The sequence below is a fragment of the Bos indicus genome, chromosome 9 (genome assembly GCF_029378745.1).
Source record: "Bos indicus isolate NIAB-ARS_2022 breed Sahiwal x Tharparkar chromosome 9, NIAB-ARS_B.indTharparkar_mat_pri_1.0, whole genome shotgun sequence".
NCBI classification, from domain to species: domain Eukaryota; kingdom Metazoa; phylum Chordata; class Mammalia; order Artiodactyla; family Bovidae; genus Bos; species Bos indicus.
In genome coordinates, this window is record NC_091768.1 from 44,802,937 (window position 1) to 44,822,537 (window position 19,601).

At 40.6% G+C, this 19,601-nt stretch overlaps 1 long non-coding RNA gene across 1 annotated transcript in view; it reads left to right on the top strand.

Moving 5' to 3' along the window:
• The window catches only part of LOC139184820 (uncharacterized), a 69,046-nt gene extending 52,947 nt beyond the window's left edge, over positions 1–16,099 (top strand). Inside the window, exon 3 of the long non-coding RNA XR_011568335.1 lies at positions 15,949–16,099. This is a non-coding gene — a long non-coding RNA (uncharacterized lncRNA). The remainder of the gene's footprint in view (positions 1–15,948) is intronic.
• Positions 16,100–19,601: the final 3,502 nt, after the last annotated feature.

Here is a 19,601-nt window from a genome sequence, read left to right on the forward strand (position 1 = left end):
GTTGCAACTTGGCCATTGCTACCCTGGAGAACTCTTCTCTACCCCTCCAGGACTGACTTAAGTGACCTCTTCACACTCATAGCACCTGATCCTATAGGTCCTACTGCACTCATTTCCCTCCAGAATCTAGGATCCAGGAGCACATGAACTGTATAATATTCATTTCTGAATCTCCAGATTCTTGCATGGTGCCCAGAATGTGGCATGCAGTCAACAACTATTTATCAAATGAAAAACTTGTGAAGTGGCCATCAAAATCCTAATGTACAATCTGAAATAATGTTTGAGAATAAGACAACATATTTGATAATTTTTATAATTCCATTGCTTAATTCAGTTGCCTGCACATATCTAACTGATTATCTTATTTGAGAAAGGTTTATGTTTTATTATTTGAGGGAGAAATGTCAGCAGAAATTTGATGCCTGACCCAATATTTGCATTTTATCCTAAAAGTGACTTTTATCCATTTTCCTAGTTGTACTTCTGTATGCGTAAGAAGTAAAATTTTTCCTAAGTGATAACTGGAAAAATTCCAGCAAGATCGATGCAAAAATGGAAACAAATATGTGTGAGGAATGGATGTCCCTAATAACTGACACAAACACAAAAGAAATACTTTAATTAAATATAGCAACAAGTTTAGAATTGTGGCTAAGGTGTTAATTTGAAACATGGAAGATTTTAGTGGCTTGTCAAATCCTATAGACTGACAAATAAAAATCTGATCAGGAATTCTTAGACTTGTGAAAATCTGTTAGAAGCTGATTTCAGTGATGGAATGGGTATATACACACACAAACACACACACACACGCACACACACACACACACACTCAAATATTTCAAGAGAATGGATTCTGAAGAGCTAAGGATAGGAAACAAACAAAAAAATCCTGTTAAGGTTTTTTATTATTACGGCAAATCTTGAGTTTCCAGGTAAACTTTCAGAAACACACCATGTGTTTGCACATATTGTGACATGAGATAGTCTTATAATGTTGTGCTGTGCTTAGTTGCTCGGTCATGGCGAACTCCTTGTGATCCCATGGACTGTAGCCTGCCAGGCTCCTCTGTCCATGGGAATTCTCTAGGCAAGAATACTGGAGTGGGTTGCCATGCCCTCCTCCAGGGGATCTTCCCAACCCAGGGATTGAACCTGGGTCTCCCGCATTGCACTCACTCCAGCGTTCTTGCCTGGAGAATCCCAGGGACTGGGGAGCCTGGTGGGCTGCCGTCTATGGGGTCGCACAGAGTCAGACACGACTGATGTGACTTAGCAGCAGCAGCAGCAGCTCCCGCATTGCAGATGGATTCTTTACTGTCTGAGCCACAAGGGAAGCCCAAGAATACTAGAATGGGTAGCCTAGCCCTTCTCCAAGGAATCTTCCCAACCTAGGGATCAAACTGGGGTCTCCTGCATTGCAGGCAGATTCTTTACCAGCTGAGCTACCTAGGAAGCCCAGTCTTATACTAAATAATATATTTTTTTAAATAGTTGTACATTCTTTCTAGAGCAGATTGCAGGTGGGCAGTCCTGGGCTAGATACACAGGATGAATGATGAGTGCTCTTGGCAGTTGTGGGTGGTATGCACATGCATTTTCATGGAAATCGTCTTAATCAGGATAGACCTGAAGCAATTGGTATCACTGCAAACTTCCAGGGTTTAGTACGTCAGGGAAGGGACATCTAACTTCACTTGAGGATCCGGGTAAAACTATTGGACAATGTACTTGAGAATCAAGCGGGGATCGATAGCTTAAAATATAGTCTCAGAAGTTGGCCTTAGAAGAAAATGTCCCCAGAGGGTTTTAACCCACGAGCAAGTGAGCAGATTTAAGAAGGGAAATATCCCAAGAGCCTCATGCAACATTTTTAGAGACTGTACCATAGTATAAGCATTTCCAAGTTCTCTATGAATTGGAAACGTCCCCAGATAATGCTTACTCTTAAGAGCTTGAAAAGCAGAGCTACCAATTCTGAGTCAGGCCAGCAGAGGGCAGAGTAGTGAACTTTGAAACACCGGTGGCTGAGGCTTAGGAGAGTTTCGTAGATAGTATGAATCAGAGCCTGTTTGTGAATAAGGAGTAGGGGATTGCCGGTGAAATCGGGGCTACCTTGATGAGGTAAAGAAACCATCAGGATTGAGTCCAGACTACTGATGAGTAGACTGTAGAGTGTGACAATTAGAATTGGTCTCTACTTAAAGAATATGGACAGTTAGCTCGTTTCTAATGCCAGAGACAGGAGAAAAGGACAGCAAATGGTGCCCAGACATCCTTCCAAGAATCTGCAACTGGCACCCCAGGTCCTTCTGGCCCAAGTGAGAATCTGACACTCTGCTCTCTCCTGCACATTCCTTCTAGACATAGGCATGGCAGGAGATTGGTCTTGGACCTGAGAAAACCCTTAGCCATCGCTTACTGCCAGCCACCTGGATGGGAGAATATCCTCCCTTGCCCCAAGCTGGGAAGAGATATTGCTTCCTTCTTTACCCACTGGATTCCATATCATTAGGCTTCTACCCAAAAGAAGTTCATGCGTTACCAGAGATTCATGTGGTTTGAGCCCCCATAGGTAGATTGGAAAGGGAAGACAAGTGAGCTCTATGTACTATGAAAGCTTATTTTTGAGCTCGGTACGCAGTCTAAGATGTGAAAAGAGGTCCTGGGAGCATCCAGACTTGCTGTCATTGGACTCCGTGGATAGAAAGCTTTGAGAGGGGCCACAGGACCTCCAGCATAAACTCAGAAGCTTCCCTGGACTGCTACTAGCTCTTAAAAAGAAATGCAGAAAGATATCCTGAGGCTCTGAGCCACTGCTCCATAGCTTTCCTACTGACTGCTTACTGAATACTGTTTATAAAAATCTGCAATCAGCGTGCTTACTAGTGCTTCACCCTTGAACTTTTACATCTTGTGGAGACATCCCTGCCCTACTTTCTTGCTGGCCCTTAAATAAACCACACAGCTGGTTGTGAATTCTCCAGGTGCCATGAGCAGTGATCCATCATGCAGGAACTTCTTCAAGGCCCTCCTGCCCCTCTTTATCCTCTTCTAACAGTTCAGACTCAGACAAGCTCTGATTTCCCTGGCCCCAGACTCTGGGTGTCTGTTGCTGTGCACAGCCCTCACTTTGATGTCTGCCTTTAGATCGCTCAGACTTGGCAGGCTTCAAATTCAAAACCTACTGTTGGATCTTGATCCCATAGAGTGGCTTTGCAGTTTGAGCACCACTCAATCCCACCTGAGGGGTACCTACTGGCCCAGAGGAGGGCTCCACTCCTTCTCTGTGCTTACGTGACAGTCAGGTCAGTCTCTGGTCCCCAAAGCTCAACAAAGGAAACTGAGCTGGCAGCAGCTTAGCAGGCTATCTGGTGAAGAGATTCCCTCTGCTGACAAGAAAGTTGACAAAACAACCTCAAAGAGTGGCCTTGGGCCATTTGTGTCTTTGATGCCAGGGTTATGCCAGGAAATTCAAGATCAGTTAACTATGAGTTTAAAACCATCAGTTTCCATCGTGACTTTCAGTTGAATGGATGGAGAATAAAAAAATCAATAAATATTGTCTGAGATTTACTCTTGCAATTAAGAACACACATGTGCGTGTGTGTAATGTCTCTTTAGTCATGTCCGACTCTTTGTGACCTCATGGACTGTAGCCGACCAGACTCCTCTGTCCGCTGGATTCTCCAGGAAAGAATACCAGAGTGGATTGCCATTTCCTCCTCCAGGGGATCTTCCCAACCCAGGGATTGAACCCAGGTCTCTTACGTCTCCTGCATTGACGACAGGCAGATTCTTTACCACTGACTCACCAAGGAAGCCCCCCACCCTTACCCCCGCCACACACACACTCTATAAAAGGCTATGGCATCTTGATTTTTCAAAGTGCAATGGGTTATTTATTCAAATATTGCCACTACAAAAGTGATAGGAAAGGAAATGTGCAGGTCCTTTCATTTTTTTTATATTACCCCCTTAATTTCAAAGGGCTCTTTGAGAACTAATACCTCTCATTTTAAAGAAATGTCTACCTGTGTTCCCACAATCCCATCAGTTTTACTTCAACTTTTTTCCTTTTGTGAAAGTCAAATATTAATTTTTTAAAATTTAATTTTATTTTACTTTTGGCTACGCTGAGTCTTTGTTCCTGAAGGTGGGCTTTTCTCCAGTTGTAGCAAGTGGGGGCTACTCTCTAGTTGTGGTGTTAAATTTATTTTAAAATAATATTATATAAGCCACTGTATGTGTACACCAAAGTTTATTCAATCTATTGGTAATGGACATATTATGCTCAAATACCACTATAAACATTCTTATACATGTATCCTGGTATATATGTATACATTTCTCTAAAGAATGGAGAACATTATTGGAAATTTAATGGAATCGCCAGTGGTAGTGCATTTGTGTGTTCACCTTTACCAGGAAAAGCAGGACTGTTTTCCAAAATGTTTTTATAAATCTGTGCTCTGCCCCGCCACCACCCCCAACCCCTCTATGGTATCAGTAGTACCTGAGCGGCATTTCCTTTGCTCTTCATTCTCTCTCATAGTTGATAATTTCAGAATTAATTTTTCTAATCTATTGGGCTTTTCATAGTTATTTGCATTTATGTGATTACTAGTAAAGCACCATTCCATGTGTTAATAGGTGATTTGGCTTTCTTCCTTTATGAAGGGCCTATTTAAATCTTTTGCCCATTTTCCACTGAGCTGATAAATGAGCTCTTGTTGATTTGTCAGAATTTTAAAAATATATTCAGCATGCTAGATGTTGATAGTTGCATGTGATATAGATATGATTGTCTTTAATGTAGACTTTTCCTTTCACTCTGTTTATGATGTATTTTGATGAATGAGGTTCTTAATGTAGCTAGAATTATCATTCTTTTCCTTTATGGTTTCTGTTTAAGAAATCCATCTCCATTCTAAAACTCCCAAGAGGATTTTTTTCCCCTGTTCTGTCTTAAAAGTTTACTGCTCTTTCTTTGTGGTAGCTTTTTAATCTACCTGGCTTACCTGGTAGCTCAGCTAGTAAAGAATCTGCCTACATACAGGAGACCTCCGGTTCAGATTTCAGGGTTGGGAAGATCTCCGGAAAAGGGATAGGCTACCCACTCCATCATTCTTGTGCTTCTCTGGTTGCTCAGATGGTAAAGAAGCCGCCTGCATTGTAGGACACCTGGGTTCGATCCCTGGGTTGGAAAGATCCCCTGGAAAAGGGAATGGCTACCTGCTCCAATACCTTGCCTAGAGAATTCCATGAACAGAGGAGCCTAGCGGGCTACAGTCCACAGCATCACAGAGTCAGATACAACTGAGTGACCTACTTCCTTTAATCTACCTGCAATTTATTTCTATGTTCAATATGAGCTATACGTCCACATTAAACATTTCTATATTGACATAATTTTTGTTGTTGTTATTCAGTCACTCAGTTGTGTCTGACTCATTGTGACCCCATGGACTGCAGCATGCCAGGCTTCCCTGTCCTTCTCTATCTCCCAGAGTTTGCTCAAACTCATGTCCATTGAGTCAATGGTGCCACCCAATCATTTCATCCTCTGTCACCTCTTCTCTTCCTGTCCTCAATCTTTCCCAGCATCAGGGTCTTTTCCAATGAGTCAGTTCTTTGCATCAGGTGACCAAATTATTGGAGCTTCAGCTTCAGCATTAGTCCTTCCAGTGAATATTTAGGGTTGGTTTCCTTTAGGATGGACTGGTTAGATCTCCTTGCAGTCCAAGGGACTCCCAAGAGTCTTCTCCAGCACCACAATTCAAAAGCATCAATTCTTTGGTGCTCTGCCTTCTTTATGGTTCAACTCTCACATCTGCATATGACTACTGCAAAAACCATAGCTTTAACTATATAGACCACTGTTGGCAAAGTGATGTCTCTGCTTTTTAATATGCTATCTAGCTTTGTCATAGCTTTTCTTTCAAGGAGTAAGTGTCTTTGAATTTCATGGCTGCAGTCACTGTCCACAGTGATTTTGAAGCCCAAGAAAATAAAGTCTGTCACTGTTTCCATTTTCTCCCCATCCGTTTGCCATGAAGTGATTGGGACTGGATGCCATGGTCTTAGTTTTTTGAATGTTGAGTTTTAAACCAGTTTTTTCACCCTCCTCTTCACCTTCATCAAGAGGCTCTTTAGTTCCTCTTCTCTTTATGTCATTAGAGTGGTGTCATCTGCATATCTGAGGTTGTTGATATTTCTCCCAGCAATCTTGCTTCCAGTATGTGATACAACCAGCCCAGCATTTCATATGATGTACTCTGCATACAAATTAAATAAGCAGGATGACAATATTCACTCTTGTCATACTCCTTTCTCAATTTGGAACCAGTCTGTTATTCCATGTCTGGTTCTAACTATTGCTTCTTGACCCGCATACAGGTTTCTCAGGAGGCAGGTTAGGTGGTCTCGTATTCCTATTTCTTTAAAAATTTTCCACAGTTTGTTGTGATCCACACAGTCAAAGGGTTTAGTGTAGTCACTGAAGCAGAAGTAAATGTTTTTTCTGGTATTCTCTTGTTTTTTCTATCATCCAACAGATGTTGGCAATTTGATCCCTGGTTCCTATGGCTTTTCTAAATTGAGCTTGAACGTCTGGAAGTTCTCAGTTCACATACTGTTGAAGCCTAATTTGAAGGATTTTGAGCATTACCTTGCTAGCATGTGAAGTGAGTGCAATTGTGCAGTAGTTTGAACATTCTTTGGCACTGCCCTTCTTTGGGATTGGAATGAAAACTGACCTTTTCCAGTCCTGTGGCCACTGCTGAATTTTCCAAATTTGCTGGCATATTGAGTGCAGCACTTGAACAGCATCATCTTTTAGGATTTGAAATAGCTCAACTAGAATTCCATCACCTTCACTAGCTTTGTTTGTAGTAATGCTTCCTAAGGCCCTCTTGACTTCATTTATAAAGTCAAGTTTTGAACTTCATTCCTTAAATGCTGTTTTAGCAGCATTTACTATGCTTCATGTTCTAGCACCATTTATTATATAAAAGGGCTTCCCAGGTAACTCAGTAATAAAAAAGTTCATCTGCCATTGCAGTAGACACAGGTTCCATCTTTGGGTCAGAAAGATCCCCTGGAGAAGGAAACAGCAACCCACTCTCATTTTCTTGCCTCGGAAATCCCATGGACAGAGGAACCTGGTGGGCTACAGTCAATGGGATCACAAAGAGTCAGATAGAGCTGAGCAACTAAACAACAACAACAAATATATACAAAAATCTATCTGTTCCTCTGTATCATATAATTTCCTGTTGATTCCTTCTAGTATATTTTTAATTTCAGTTATTGTATTCTTCAGCTCTTCTTTGTATTTTCTAACTCTGTTAAACTTCTCACTGTATTTATCCTTTCTTATCCCAAGTTCATTGAGCAGCTTTATGATCATTACCTTGAACTCTTTATTGTGTAAATTGCTCATCTCCACTTCACTTAGTTCTTCATCTGGTTTTATCTTGCTTCTTAATTTAGAATATATTCCTCTGTCTCCTCATTTTGCCTAACTCTGTTTTTATTTCTGTGTATTACGTAGGTTGGTTATGTTTCCCAATCTTGGGGTAGTGGCCTTATATAGATGTCCTGCAAGGACCATCAGCACACTCCTTTCTACCCCACCAGAGCTCCATGCTATAGGGCTTTCCCCTACGTGGGCTACATGGGCTCTTCTGTTGTGATGGGGCTGTCTGCTGTGGGTATGCTGGAAGGTGGGATTGGCCACTTGGCTGCCAGGTTCTGCTTCATGCAAAGGCTACCAGCATCCTGGCAGGCAGGGGTGGGTCCTTGGACATTGCTTGGCTGGGGCAGAGGGAGCCCAGTGCTGGTACTGGTCCACTGGTGTGTGGGATGGGTCCCCACACAACTGGCTGCTTGACTTGAGGCATCCCAGAACTGATGCTGATTGGCTAGTTGGGCAAGTAATCCCCCAGGGCTAATAGGCTCTCAAAGGACTGAAAATTCATCATTACTGATTAATTTCCACTGAGTATAAAATTTACATTCTGGAGAAAAGCAGTATGTCAGGTGTGTTAATCATTGTGTTCAATTCTTTTGTGCTTTACTTACTCTGCTTACTAATTACTAAGAAATTTTTTAAAAATTCCTGTCTTGATTGTGAATTTGTTCCTGTTCATAATGCTATTACTGTTTGCTTTATACTTTATGGTAATATGAGGTTTTTATTATGTGGGCATTCCACCAGCATTGCTTAAGAATTGACATAGACTTCTATATTTAGTACTGTCACAATTCTTATATTTTGATAATTGCTGCTAAGTCACTTCAGTCGTGTCCGACTCTGTGTGACCCCAGATACGGCAGCCCACCAGGCTCCCCCGTCCCTGGGATTCTCCAGGCAAGAACACTGGAGTGGGTTGCCATTTCCTTCTCCAACGCATGAAAGTGAAAAGTGAAAGTGAAGTCACTCAGTCATGTCTGACTCGTAACGACCCCGTGGACTGCAGCTTACCAGGCTCCTCCACCCATGGGATTTTCCAGGCAAGAGTACTGGAGTGGCTTGCCATTGCCTTCGGGTGTAAAATGAGACTTCATTGTGGATTTCTATTTCTCTGATTATTAATGTTATTGTTCAGCTCGGGTGTTTATTGACTGAGTGTGTTTCCATTCAGTCCCTAATCTTCTGACTTTTGTCTTTTATCCTTTCTTCTGTTGGGTTGTTTGTTCATTTTTCAGTCCAAGAGGAAGTTATTTTTATGTATAGCAAATATCTTTTCTCTGTTTGTGTCTTGGTTTTTCACTCTCTTCAGAGAGTCCTTTGATGTCAAGAAGCTTTTTATTTTAACACAGTCAAATTAATGACTGTGTCCTTTATGATGACCTTTTAGTGTGCCATCTTTAAGAAAACGTTTTCTGGCCCCAGTTAAGAAAGAAATTAATTTGTGTATTTGTTTATAAGTCTTAACATTTTACTTTTGAAATCTAAGTTTTAATCCTTTTGGAGTTTATTTTGGGGTGCTTTTATTGTTTGGTTTATTTTTGGAGTTTATTTTGGTATGATATGGGGTAGGAAGGCAATTTTATTTTTTCCTCACAGATAAACATTTATTCTGACTCTCTTTATTACATACAGTTGACCCTTGAACAACATAAAGGCTATGGACATTGATCCCCAAGAATAAAAAATCCACATATAACTTTTGACCCCCCAAATCTTTACTAACATCCCACTGCTGATGAAGGAGAAGGCAATGGCACCCCACTCCAGTACTCTTGCCTGGAAAATCCCATGGATGGAGGAGCCTGGTGGGCTGAAGTCCATGGGGTCACTAAGAGGTCGGACATGACTGAGTGACTTCACTTTCACTCTTCACTTTCATGCATTGGAGAAGGAAATGGCAACCCACTCCAGTGTTCTTGCCTTGAGAATCCCAGGAATGGGGGAGCCTGATGAGCTGCCGTCTATGGGGTCGCACAGAATCGGACACGACTGAAGCGACTTAGCAGCAGCAGCAGCAGCAGCTAGCTGATGAAACCTTACAATTAATAGATAGTTGATTAACACATATTTTGTGTTATATGTATGATATACTGTATTCTTACAATGAAGTTAGAGCAAAGAAAATGTTATTAAGAAAATCATAAGGAAGAGGAAATACATTTACAGTACTGTAGTGTATTTATACCAATAAATTTGCATCATCTGTTTGCAAGATGAATTACCTGTTCGTCAGTACCTACATCAATATTGTCTTATAGAATACAAAATACTGTAAATAGTATAAGTACTACTAATACTAGACATTACAAATGAAAAGATAATGTGATAAAGAAATTCATACTTATTTACAGGTATAATAATTTATGCACCACTAATAAAAAAGCTGCAATGTGGCAGCCTAGTATAAGCAGTAAGATTGCTTGAAGGTAGCCTAGCCTATACATTAATGAATGAATATTTATAAAAGTTTTATGGCTTATGGTATTGCAGTCATATTAATAATAGAGTGTTGGAAACATGGTTTCATCTTTTAAAAAACCACTTACTTGTGATAATAGACTGACAGGAAGTTTCTCCAGCTATGACACAACAAGAGGCATACTAAACGGTAATGTAATTCTTTGAAAGCAAAGTTAAAAAACGGTAAGAAAACTAACACATTATTAATATTATTTTAAATATTACCTTATGCCTATGTAAAGATAGAATACTACCTGCAATATTTTATGAATTCATGACATACTTTTTAATTTTTTTTTAATATTTTTAGGCTATATGGTTCATCTGGAAGTTTTTCCAAAATGTCACAAATATCCCACATTTTTTCCAATATGTTTACTGAAAAACATTCAAATATAAGTGAACCTGTGCAGGGCACAACCATGTCATTCAGGGGTCGATGTAGTTCCTCCATTCTCGGCTAATGTACACTAACAATAGCACCAGGGTCAGTTCAGTTCAGTCGCGCAGTCGTGTCCGAATCTTTGCAACCCCCTGAATCGCAGCACGCCAGGCCTCCCTGTCCATCACCAACTCCCGGAGTTCACTCAGACTCACGTCCATCGAGTCAGTAATGCCATCCAGCCATCTCATCCTCTGTCATCCCCTTCTCCTCCTGCCCCCCCAATCCCTCCCAGCATCACAGTATTTTCCAATGAGTCAACTCTTCGCATAAGGTGGCCAAAGTATTGGAGTTTCAGCTTTAGCATCAGTCCTTCCAAAGAAATCCCAGGGCTGATCTCCTTGCAGTCCAAGGGACTCTCAAGAATCTTCTCCAACACCACAGTTCAAAAGCATCAATTCTTCGGTACTCAGCTTTCTTCACAGTCCAACTCTCACATCCATACATGACCATTGGAAAAACCATAGCCTTGACTAGATGGACCTCTGTTGGCAAAGTAATGTCTCTGCTTTTGAATATGCTATCTAGGTTGGTCATAACTTTCCTTCCAAGGAGTAAGCGTCTTTTAATTTCATGGCTGAAGTCACCATCTGCGGTGATTTTGGAGCCCAAAAAAATAAAGTCTGACACTGTTTCCACTCTTTCCCCACCTATTTCCCATGAAGTGATAGAACCAGATGCCATGATCTTCGTTTTCTGAATGTTGAGCTTTAAGCCAACTTTTTCACTCTCCTCTTTCACTCTCATCAAGAGGCTTTTGAGTTCCTCTTCCCATAAGGGAAGTTCTGCCATAACGGTGGTGTCATCTGCATATCTGAGGTTATTGATATTTCTCCCGGCAATCTTGATTCCAGCTTGTGCTTCTTCCAGCCCAGCGTTTCTCATGATGTATTCTGCATATAACTTAAATAAGCAGGGTGACAATATACAGCCTCGACGTACTCCTTTTCCTATTTGGAACCAGTCTGTTGTTCCATGTCCAGTTCTAACTGTTGCTTCCTGACCTACATACAGGTTTCTGAAGAGGCAGGTCAGGTGGTCTGGTATTCCCATCTCTTTCATAATTTTCCACAATTTATTGTGATCCACACAGTCAAAGGCTTTGGCATAGTCAATAAAGCAGAAATAGATGTTTTTCTGGAACTCTCTTGCTTTTTCCATGATCCAGCAGATGTTGGCAATTTGATCTCTGGTTCCTGTGCCTTTTCTAAATCCAGCTTGAACATCTGGAAGTTCACGGTTCACGTACTGCTGAAGCCTGGCTTGGAGAATTTTGAGCATTACTTTACTGGCGTGTGAGATGAGTGCAATTGTGCGGTAGTTTGAGCATTCTTTGGCATTGCCTTTCTTTGGGATTGGAATGAAAATTGACCTTTTCCAGTCCTGTGGCCACTGCTGAGTTTTCCAAATTTGCTGGCATATTGAGTGCAGCACTTTCACAGCATCATCTTTCAGGATTTGAAATAGCTCAACTGGAATTCCATCACCTCCACTAGCTTTGTTCGTAGTGATGCTTTCTAAGGCCCACTTGACTTCACATTCCAGGATGTCTGGCTCTAGGTGAGTGATCACACCATTGTGATTATCTGGGTCGTGAAGATCTTTTTTGTACAGTTCTTCTGTGTATTCTTGCGACCTCTTCTTAATATCTACTGCTTCTGTTAGGTCCATACCATTTCTGTCCTTTATCGAGCCCATCTTTGCATGAAATGTTCCCTTGGTATCTCTAATTTTCTTGAAGAGATCTCTAGTCTTTACCATTCTGTTGTTTTCCTCTATTTCTAACATATCACAGTTCCCTGTATTTGTCAACTAACACCCAAAAAAGATGTCCTTTTCATTATAGGGGACTGGAATGCAAAAGTAGGAAGTCAAGAAACACTGGGAGTAACAGGCAAATTTGGCCTTGGAGTACAGAATGAAGCAGGGCAAAGGCTAATAGAGTTTTGCCAAGAGAATGTACTGGTCATAGCAAACACTGTCTTCCAACAACATAAGAGAAGACTCTACACATGGACATCACCAGATGGTCAACACCGAAATCAGATTGATTATATTCTTTGCAGCCAAAGATGGAGAAGCTCTATACAGTCAGGAAAAACAAGACCGGGAGCTGATTGTGGCTCAGATCCTGATCTCCTTTTTGCCAAATTCAGACTTAAATTGAAGAGAGTAGGGAAAACCACTAGACCATTCAGTTATGACCTAAAACGAATCCTTCTGATTATACAGTGGGAGTGAGAAATAGATTTAAGGGACTAGATCTGATAGACAGAGTGCCTGATGAACTATGGACGGAGGTTCATGACATTGTAAAGGAGACAGGGATCAAGACCATCCACATGGAAAAGAAATACAAAAAAGCAAAATGGCTGACTGAGGAGGCCTTACAAATAGCTATGGAAAAAAGAGAAGTGAAAAGAAAAGGAGAAAAGGAAAGATATAAGTATCTGAATGCAGAGTTCCAAAGAATAGCTAAGAGAGATAAGAAAGCCTTCCACAGCAATCAATGCAAAGAAATAGAGGAAAACAACAGAATGGGAAAGTGTTCCTGAGTGTTCATTGGAAGGACTGATGCTAAAGCTGAAACTCCAATACTTTGGCCACCTCATGCGAACAGTTGACCCATTGGAAAAGACCCTGATGCTGGGAGGCATTGGGGGCAGGAGGAGAAAGGGACGACAGAGGATGAGATGGCTGGATGGCATCACTGACTTGATGGACATGAGTTTGGGCAGACTCCAGGAGTTGGTGATGGACAGGGAGGCCTGGCGTGCTGTGATTCATGGGGTCACAAAGAGCTGGACACGACTAAGCTACTGAACTGAAGTGAACATATCACAGTTCCCAGTATTTGTGCAATTATTTCTGGCTATTCTACTCTATTCCATTTTTCTATCCCTGTTCATATACCATACCATCTCACTTTGTTGCTGTTCAATTACTCAGTCATGTTCAACTCTTTGCGAGCCCATAGACTGCAGCATGCCAGGCTTTCCTGTCCTTCATCATCTCCCAGAGCTTGCTCAAACTCATGGTCATTGAGTGGTGATGCCATCCAACCATCCCATCCTCTGCTGCCCTCTTTTCCACCTGCCTTCAGTCTTTCCCAGCATCAGGGTGTTTTCTAATGAATCGGCTCTTTGCATCAGGTGGTCAAAGTATTGGAGCTTCAGCTTCAGCATCAGTGTTGGCAATGAATATTCAGGATTGATTTCCTTAGGATGGACTGGTTTGATCTCCTTTCAGTCCAAGGGATTCTTAAGACTACAGTTCAAAAGCATCAATTCTTCAGTGCTCAGCCTTCTTTATGGTCCAACTCTTACATCCATATATGACTACTGGAAAAATCATAGCTTTGAGTACGTGGACCTTTGCTGGCAAAGTGATGTCTCTGCTTTTCAACATGCTGTCTAGGTTTGTCATAGCTTTTCTTCCAAAGAGCAAGTGTCTTTTAATTTCATGTCTGCAGTCACCATCTGCAGTGATTTTGGAGCCCAAGAAAAATAAAATCTGTCACTGTTTGCATTTTCTCCCCATCCATTTGCCATGAAGTGATTGGGACCAGATGCCACGGTCTTAGTTTTTTGAATGTTGAGTTTTAACCCAGCCTTTTCACTTTCCTCTTTCACTTTCGAGAGTCTCTTTAGTTCCTCTTCACTTTTTGCCATAAGGGTGGTGTCATCTGCATATCTTAGGTTATTGATATTTCTCCCAGCAATCTTGATTCCAGCTTGTGTTTCATCCAGCCCAGCATTTCACATGATGTACTCTGCATATAAGTTAAATAAGCAGGGTGACAATGTACATCCTTGATGTACTCCTTTCCCAATTTGGAACCAGTCTGTTGTTCCATGTCCAGTTCTAACTGTTGCTTCTTGGCCTGCATACAGATTTCTTAGGAGTCAGGTAAGATGGTCTGGTATTGCCATCTCTAAGAATTTTCCAGTTTGTTGTTATTCACACAAAGACTTTAGCATAGTCAACGAAGCAGAAGTAAATGGTTTTCTGGAATTCTCGTGCTTTTTTGACGATCCATGGATGTTGGCAATTTGATCTCTTTGTCCTCTGTATTTTCCAAATCCAGATTGAACATTTAGAAGTTATTGGTTCATGTACTGTTGAAGCCTAGCTTGGAGAATTTTGATCATTTCTTTGCTAGCCTATAAGATGAAAGCAATTGTGCAGTAGTTTGAACATTCTTTGGCACTGCCCTTCTTTGGGATTGGAATGAAAACTGACCTTTTCCAGTCCTGTGGCCACTGCTGAGTTTTCCAAATTTGCTGGCATACTGAGTGCAGCACTTGAACAGCATCCTCTTTAAAGACTTGAAATAACTCAGCTGAAATGCCATCACCTCCACCAGCTTTGTTCATAGTGATGCTTCCTAAGACCCACTTAACTTCACACTCCAGGATGTCTGGCTCTAGGTGAGTGACCACACCATCATGGTTATCCAGGTCATTAAGACCTTTATTGTATAGTTCTTCTGTGTATTCTTGCAACCTCTTCTTAATATCTTCTGCTTCTATTAAGTCCATACCATTTCTGTCCTTTATTTTGCACATCTTTGCATGAAATGTTCCCTTGGAATCTCTAATTTTCTTGAAGAGATCTCTAATTTTTCCCAATTCTATTGCTTTCCTCTATTTCTTTGCATTGTTCACTTAGGAAGGCTTTCTTATCTCTCCTTGCTATTCTTTAGAACTCTGCATTCCAAAGATGGATATATCTGTCTTCTCTTCTTTTCTTAGCTATTTGAAGCCCTCCTCAGACAACCATTTTGCCTTTTTGCCTTTCTTTTTCTTGGGGATGGTTTTGATCACTGCCTTCTGTACAGTGTTACAAACCTCTGTCCACAGATCTTCAAGCACTCTGTCTATCTGATCTAATCCCTTAAATCTATTTCTCACCTCCACTGTATAATTGTAAGGGATTTGATTTAGGTCATACCTGAATGGCCTAGTGGTTTTCACTACTTTCTTCAATTTAAGTCTGAATTTGCCAATGAGAAAGTCATGATCTGAGCCACAGTCAGATCCTGGTCCTGTTTTTGGTGACTGTATAGAGTTTCTCCATCTTCAGTTGCAAAGAATATAATCAATCTGATTTTGGTATTGACCATCTCACTTACTATAGCTTTATATTAGTTTTCATAGGAAAAGCTCTCCTTACTTCCTCAGAAGTGTTTTGACATTTCTTACCTTTTTCACTCTTCTCTTTACACTATAAAACCAGCTTGTCAGGTTCCACCAAGATATAAATAAGTATTGAGATTTTAACTACAGTTGCATTGTATCTACAAATCAACATGAAGAAAGTTGACATCTTTTCAGTATTAAATGTAGCAAGCCATGAACATGAGATATTTCTCCATTTATTTAGGTTTTCTCTCCTGTCTTTCCTAAAGAAAGTATTCTAATTTTCTATGGTCCAAACTTACACATCTCTTTTCAGATTTATTCCCAGCTACTTTATACTTTCTGTTGCTAGTGTGAGTCTTGCTTTTTTAAAAAAAAAAGAAAAAGAAAATTATTTATTTGGCTGTGTTGTGTCTTAATTGCAGTGCAAGGGACCAGTAGCTGTGCAGCATGTGGATGTCAATTCCTTCACCAGGGATCAAACCCGTATCCCCTGCATTGCAAGGCAGATTCCCAACCACTGGACCACCAGGGAAATGCCCTAGCGTGAGTCTTTTTAAAACTAATTTTTCCATTTGTTTGTTCACGTATCTAGAAACACAGTTGACTCTGGCACATGGGTCATATATCCAGCCACAGTGAGCAACTCTCTTATTATTTTAAATAATTTCTTGGCAGAATTTTTGTTGTCTAAGAAGCAATTATATCATGTAAAAAGGAAGTAAACAATTATATCGTGTAAAAAGGACAGTTGTGTTTTCTCTTCTCTAATTCCCTAGTGCAATGCAGGATAGAAGTGGTGATTGTAACATGTTTACCCTTGTTTTGAGATTATACAGGGAATGATTCTAACGCTTCCATATTTTAAATGATTGTAGCTTAGGGGGTTAGAGAAGGCAATGGCACCCCACTCCAGCACTCTTGCCTGGAAAATCCCAGGGACCGAGAAGCCTGGTAGGCTGTAGTCCATGGGCTCGCAAAGAGTCGGACACGACTGAAGTGACTTAGCAGCAGCAGCAGCAGCAGCAGCTTGGGGGGTTGGGGTTTTGGGTTTCTTTTTATTTTTTATAGTTACTGAAATCTGCTTATGGCCATTCTCTTCTATGCCTACTTTTCCTTGATCTTTTTTCATGAATGAGTATGGAATTTTGTTCTCTTAACACATAAAGATCAAATGGCTTTTCTTCTTTCTCTATATTTAATATTTGTCCTTTTCTTTCATATTTTCTACCTCTTTGTCTCTCTGTGTTGCATTCAGTGTCATTTCTTCAGAACTACCTTTCAGTTCATTAACTCTCTAATTCGATATTTAGTATATGTCTTTTTAATTTCACCAAATCATTTTTAATTTCTGTAAGTTATATTTTATTTTTTCCAAATCCAGTTGGTCATTTTAATATTTGCTTACAACTTACTATTCCAGGGATGGCATTTTTTTTTCTGGAAGCACTTCATATCTTGGCATTCTATATTATGTATTTGATCTTTCCAACACCTAAAACCCTCAGAGTCTAAACATCACTTGTTAATTATTCTTACACTTCATTTAAAAAATGTCTAGGTAGAAAAAATAAATCATGCTAGATACTTCAAATGGGGAGTTTAATACAAGCAATTTGTTATACAAGTAGGTTGGGCCTGGAAGATTGAAAAGGAAAGGTGGTGTTACCTAGAGATTAATCACTGTCCTGAGCCACTCTTTCTCCTAAGGTTGGCGGAACAAAGGGTGAAGTGGTGGCAGACCCCATGATGCTACCTATACCAGCCATACCAGCACCCACCCTTCCACTCCTCCATAGGAAGCCCACAGCCTGCACTCCTACAGATGACACAGAGCCTGGAGTCCACAGTGTGTTTGAAATAAACAAATTTGCTGCCGACCCTTTAGGTGAAGGTTCCCTTCCTCAGATCCAACTGTGCTGTGGCTGTGACCTGCAGGTGCCTGCTGTTGCCAGCATCTAGATAAAAAGAGAAAAGTAGTCCCTCCCCTTCTACCTCTTTAGAACCTAGCCAGAACCAGTTGACAAGGACATTTTGGAAATATAGTTTTTAGACTCACAGCCTCTCGCAATGCAGAGGATTTCAGAGGAGTGTGAAAATGTTCCAGAATGCTAACAGATTAAACCCAATATTGTTTCCTTGCATGATCTGTGATTGTGCATTAAGCTGTGGTTAGATTAATCAGTAGAAAACCTCTGGGCCTACATTAGGATGTTGTTGTTAGTTGCCAACTAACTTGGCACCAAGTCATGTCTGACTCATTTGAGACCCCATGGACTGTAGCCTGCCAGGCTCCTCTGTCCGCAGGATTTCTCAGGCAAGAACACTGGAGTAGGTTGCCATTTGCTGTTTCCTCTTCCAGGGGATCTTTCCAACCCATGGATCAAACCTGAGTCTCCGGCATTGGCAGGTAGACTCTTTACCACTGAGCCACCTTGGAAGCCCCTACATTAGGATGCTTTCCTTCAAAGATGACCCGTTGTAACAGACAACTCAGATATAGTTATCGGTTTTGAGGGCAGTCTTCCTGGAGTGTGTACATGGAAACTAAGTTGCACAAATCCAGAGGGTAACATATACACAGAATGCAATGTACATGATGCCCCTTGGAGGTCTTTATCCTGGTGACTCTATTGCTTCTCACTCTCCTGATTTCACTTGTATTTTTTTTTTTTAACATCCAGTCTGTTTGGAGGGAGTGAGCAAAGTTTCCCTAGGAGCCTGGCAATGCATTCACAATTTTTTGTTTAGCAGAAACTATTTAGTCTGCCTTATGGTTCAAGCTGGAAGTTTCCATGTAGTACTTCTATAAAAACAATGAAGTGTTTCCTTTCCCCCTCCTCCCCACAAGAAAGGAGGAAAATGGTAAGGCTAGCACAGAGTCAGAAATTCTGTTAGCTACCTTTCAATGGAATGTGAGCTATCAGGAAGACAGGGCTTCAAGACCTTAGACTGTTTTAGGGGATGAGGCAACACCTGAACCAGCTGGGTACCAAACTCTTTAGGTTATAGGACCCTGAATCTCCAAAGGTGCAGAGTTATGAGCTGAAGACTATGTTTTCCAGCACTAATTCTTTAAAAAAAAAAAAAAAAATATATATATATATTTTAATTTTTACAATGTTGTGTTGGTTTCTGCCATACAACAACACAAGTATCTATCATATGACCTAATAACCCCACTTATGGGCATATACCCTGAAAAAACCATAATAGAAAAAGACATATGTACCCCAATGTTCATCACAGCACTGATTACAATAGCCAGGACATGGAAGCAACCTAGGTGTCCGTCGGCAGATGAATGGATAAAGAAGATATGGTATATATATACAATGAAATATTATTCAGCCATAAAAGAGAATGAATTTGAAACAATTCTAGTGAAGTGGATGAACCTAGTGCCTGTTATACAGAGTGAAGTAACTCAGCATTAATTCTTTATTAGAGGCCATAACACTATGCTACAGCCTACAATGAAATTGTTAAACTATAAATGTCAAGTAAGACTAGCGCAGTGAACTTGAATGTAGATTTAATTCTTCAGAATTAACTAATTTAAGGTCACACCTGTAAGGAGTACCTGAAAGAAGAAGTAGTAAATGGAAAAATAGTCTGGTTGCCACTCAGTAAGCCCAGAGAGGCTCAAAGATGCTGAACAGGGCGGACAACCTCTTGTGGGTAGGTCAGATACACTGCTTATTGTCAATTAATGATAAAAACACTAGCGGGTCCATCATTACTACTCGAGATTTGTGAAAGTTCCAAGAAAACTTAAGATTTTGAACATTAATGTTCTAAATGCCATGTAATGAGGTTTCTTCTGTGCAAGATTGTGTCCAGTGCTAGTTTTCCACAGGTGTTGCCATGTGTTTATTGTGTCTCCATATTATCTTTTTGTGCCTTTTTTTTTTTTTTTTTTTACCTTTCTTGATCACATCAAATGCGGGATGCTGTCTCTCCATCCTGCTTTGTCTATCTCATTTTCTTTTCCTCTCTGTTCTTCCCTAATCTATCTCTAATTTTACAGTCAAGAATCTGGAACAGTCACATTTTTTTGTAATGCATATTATGTATT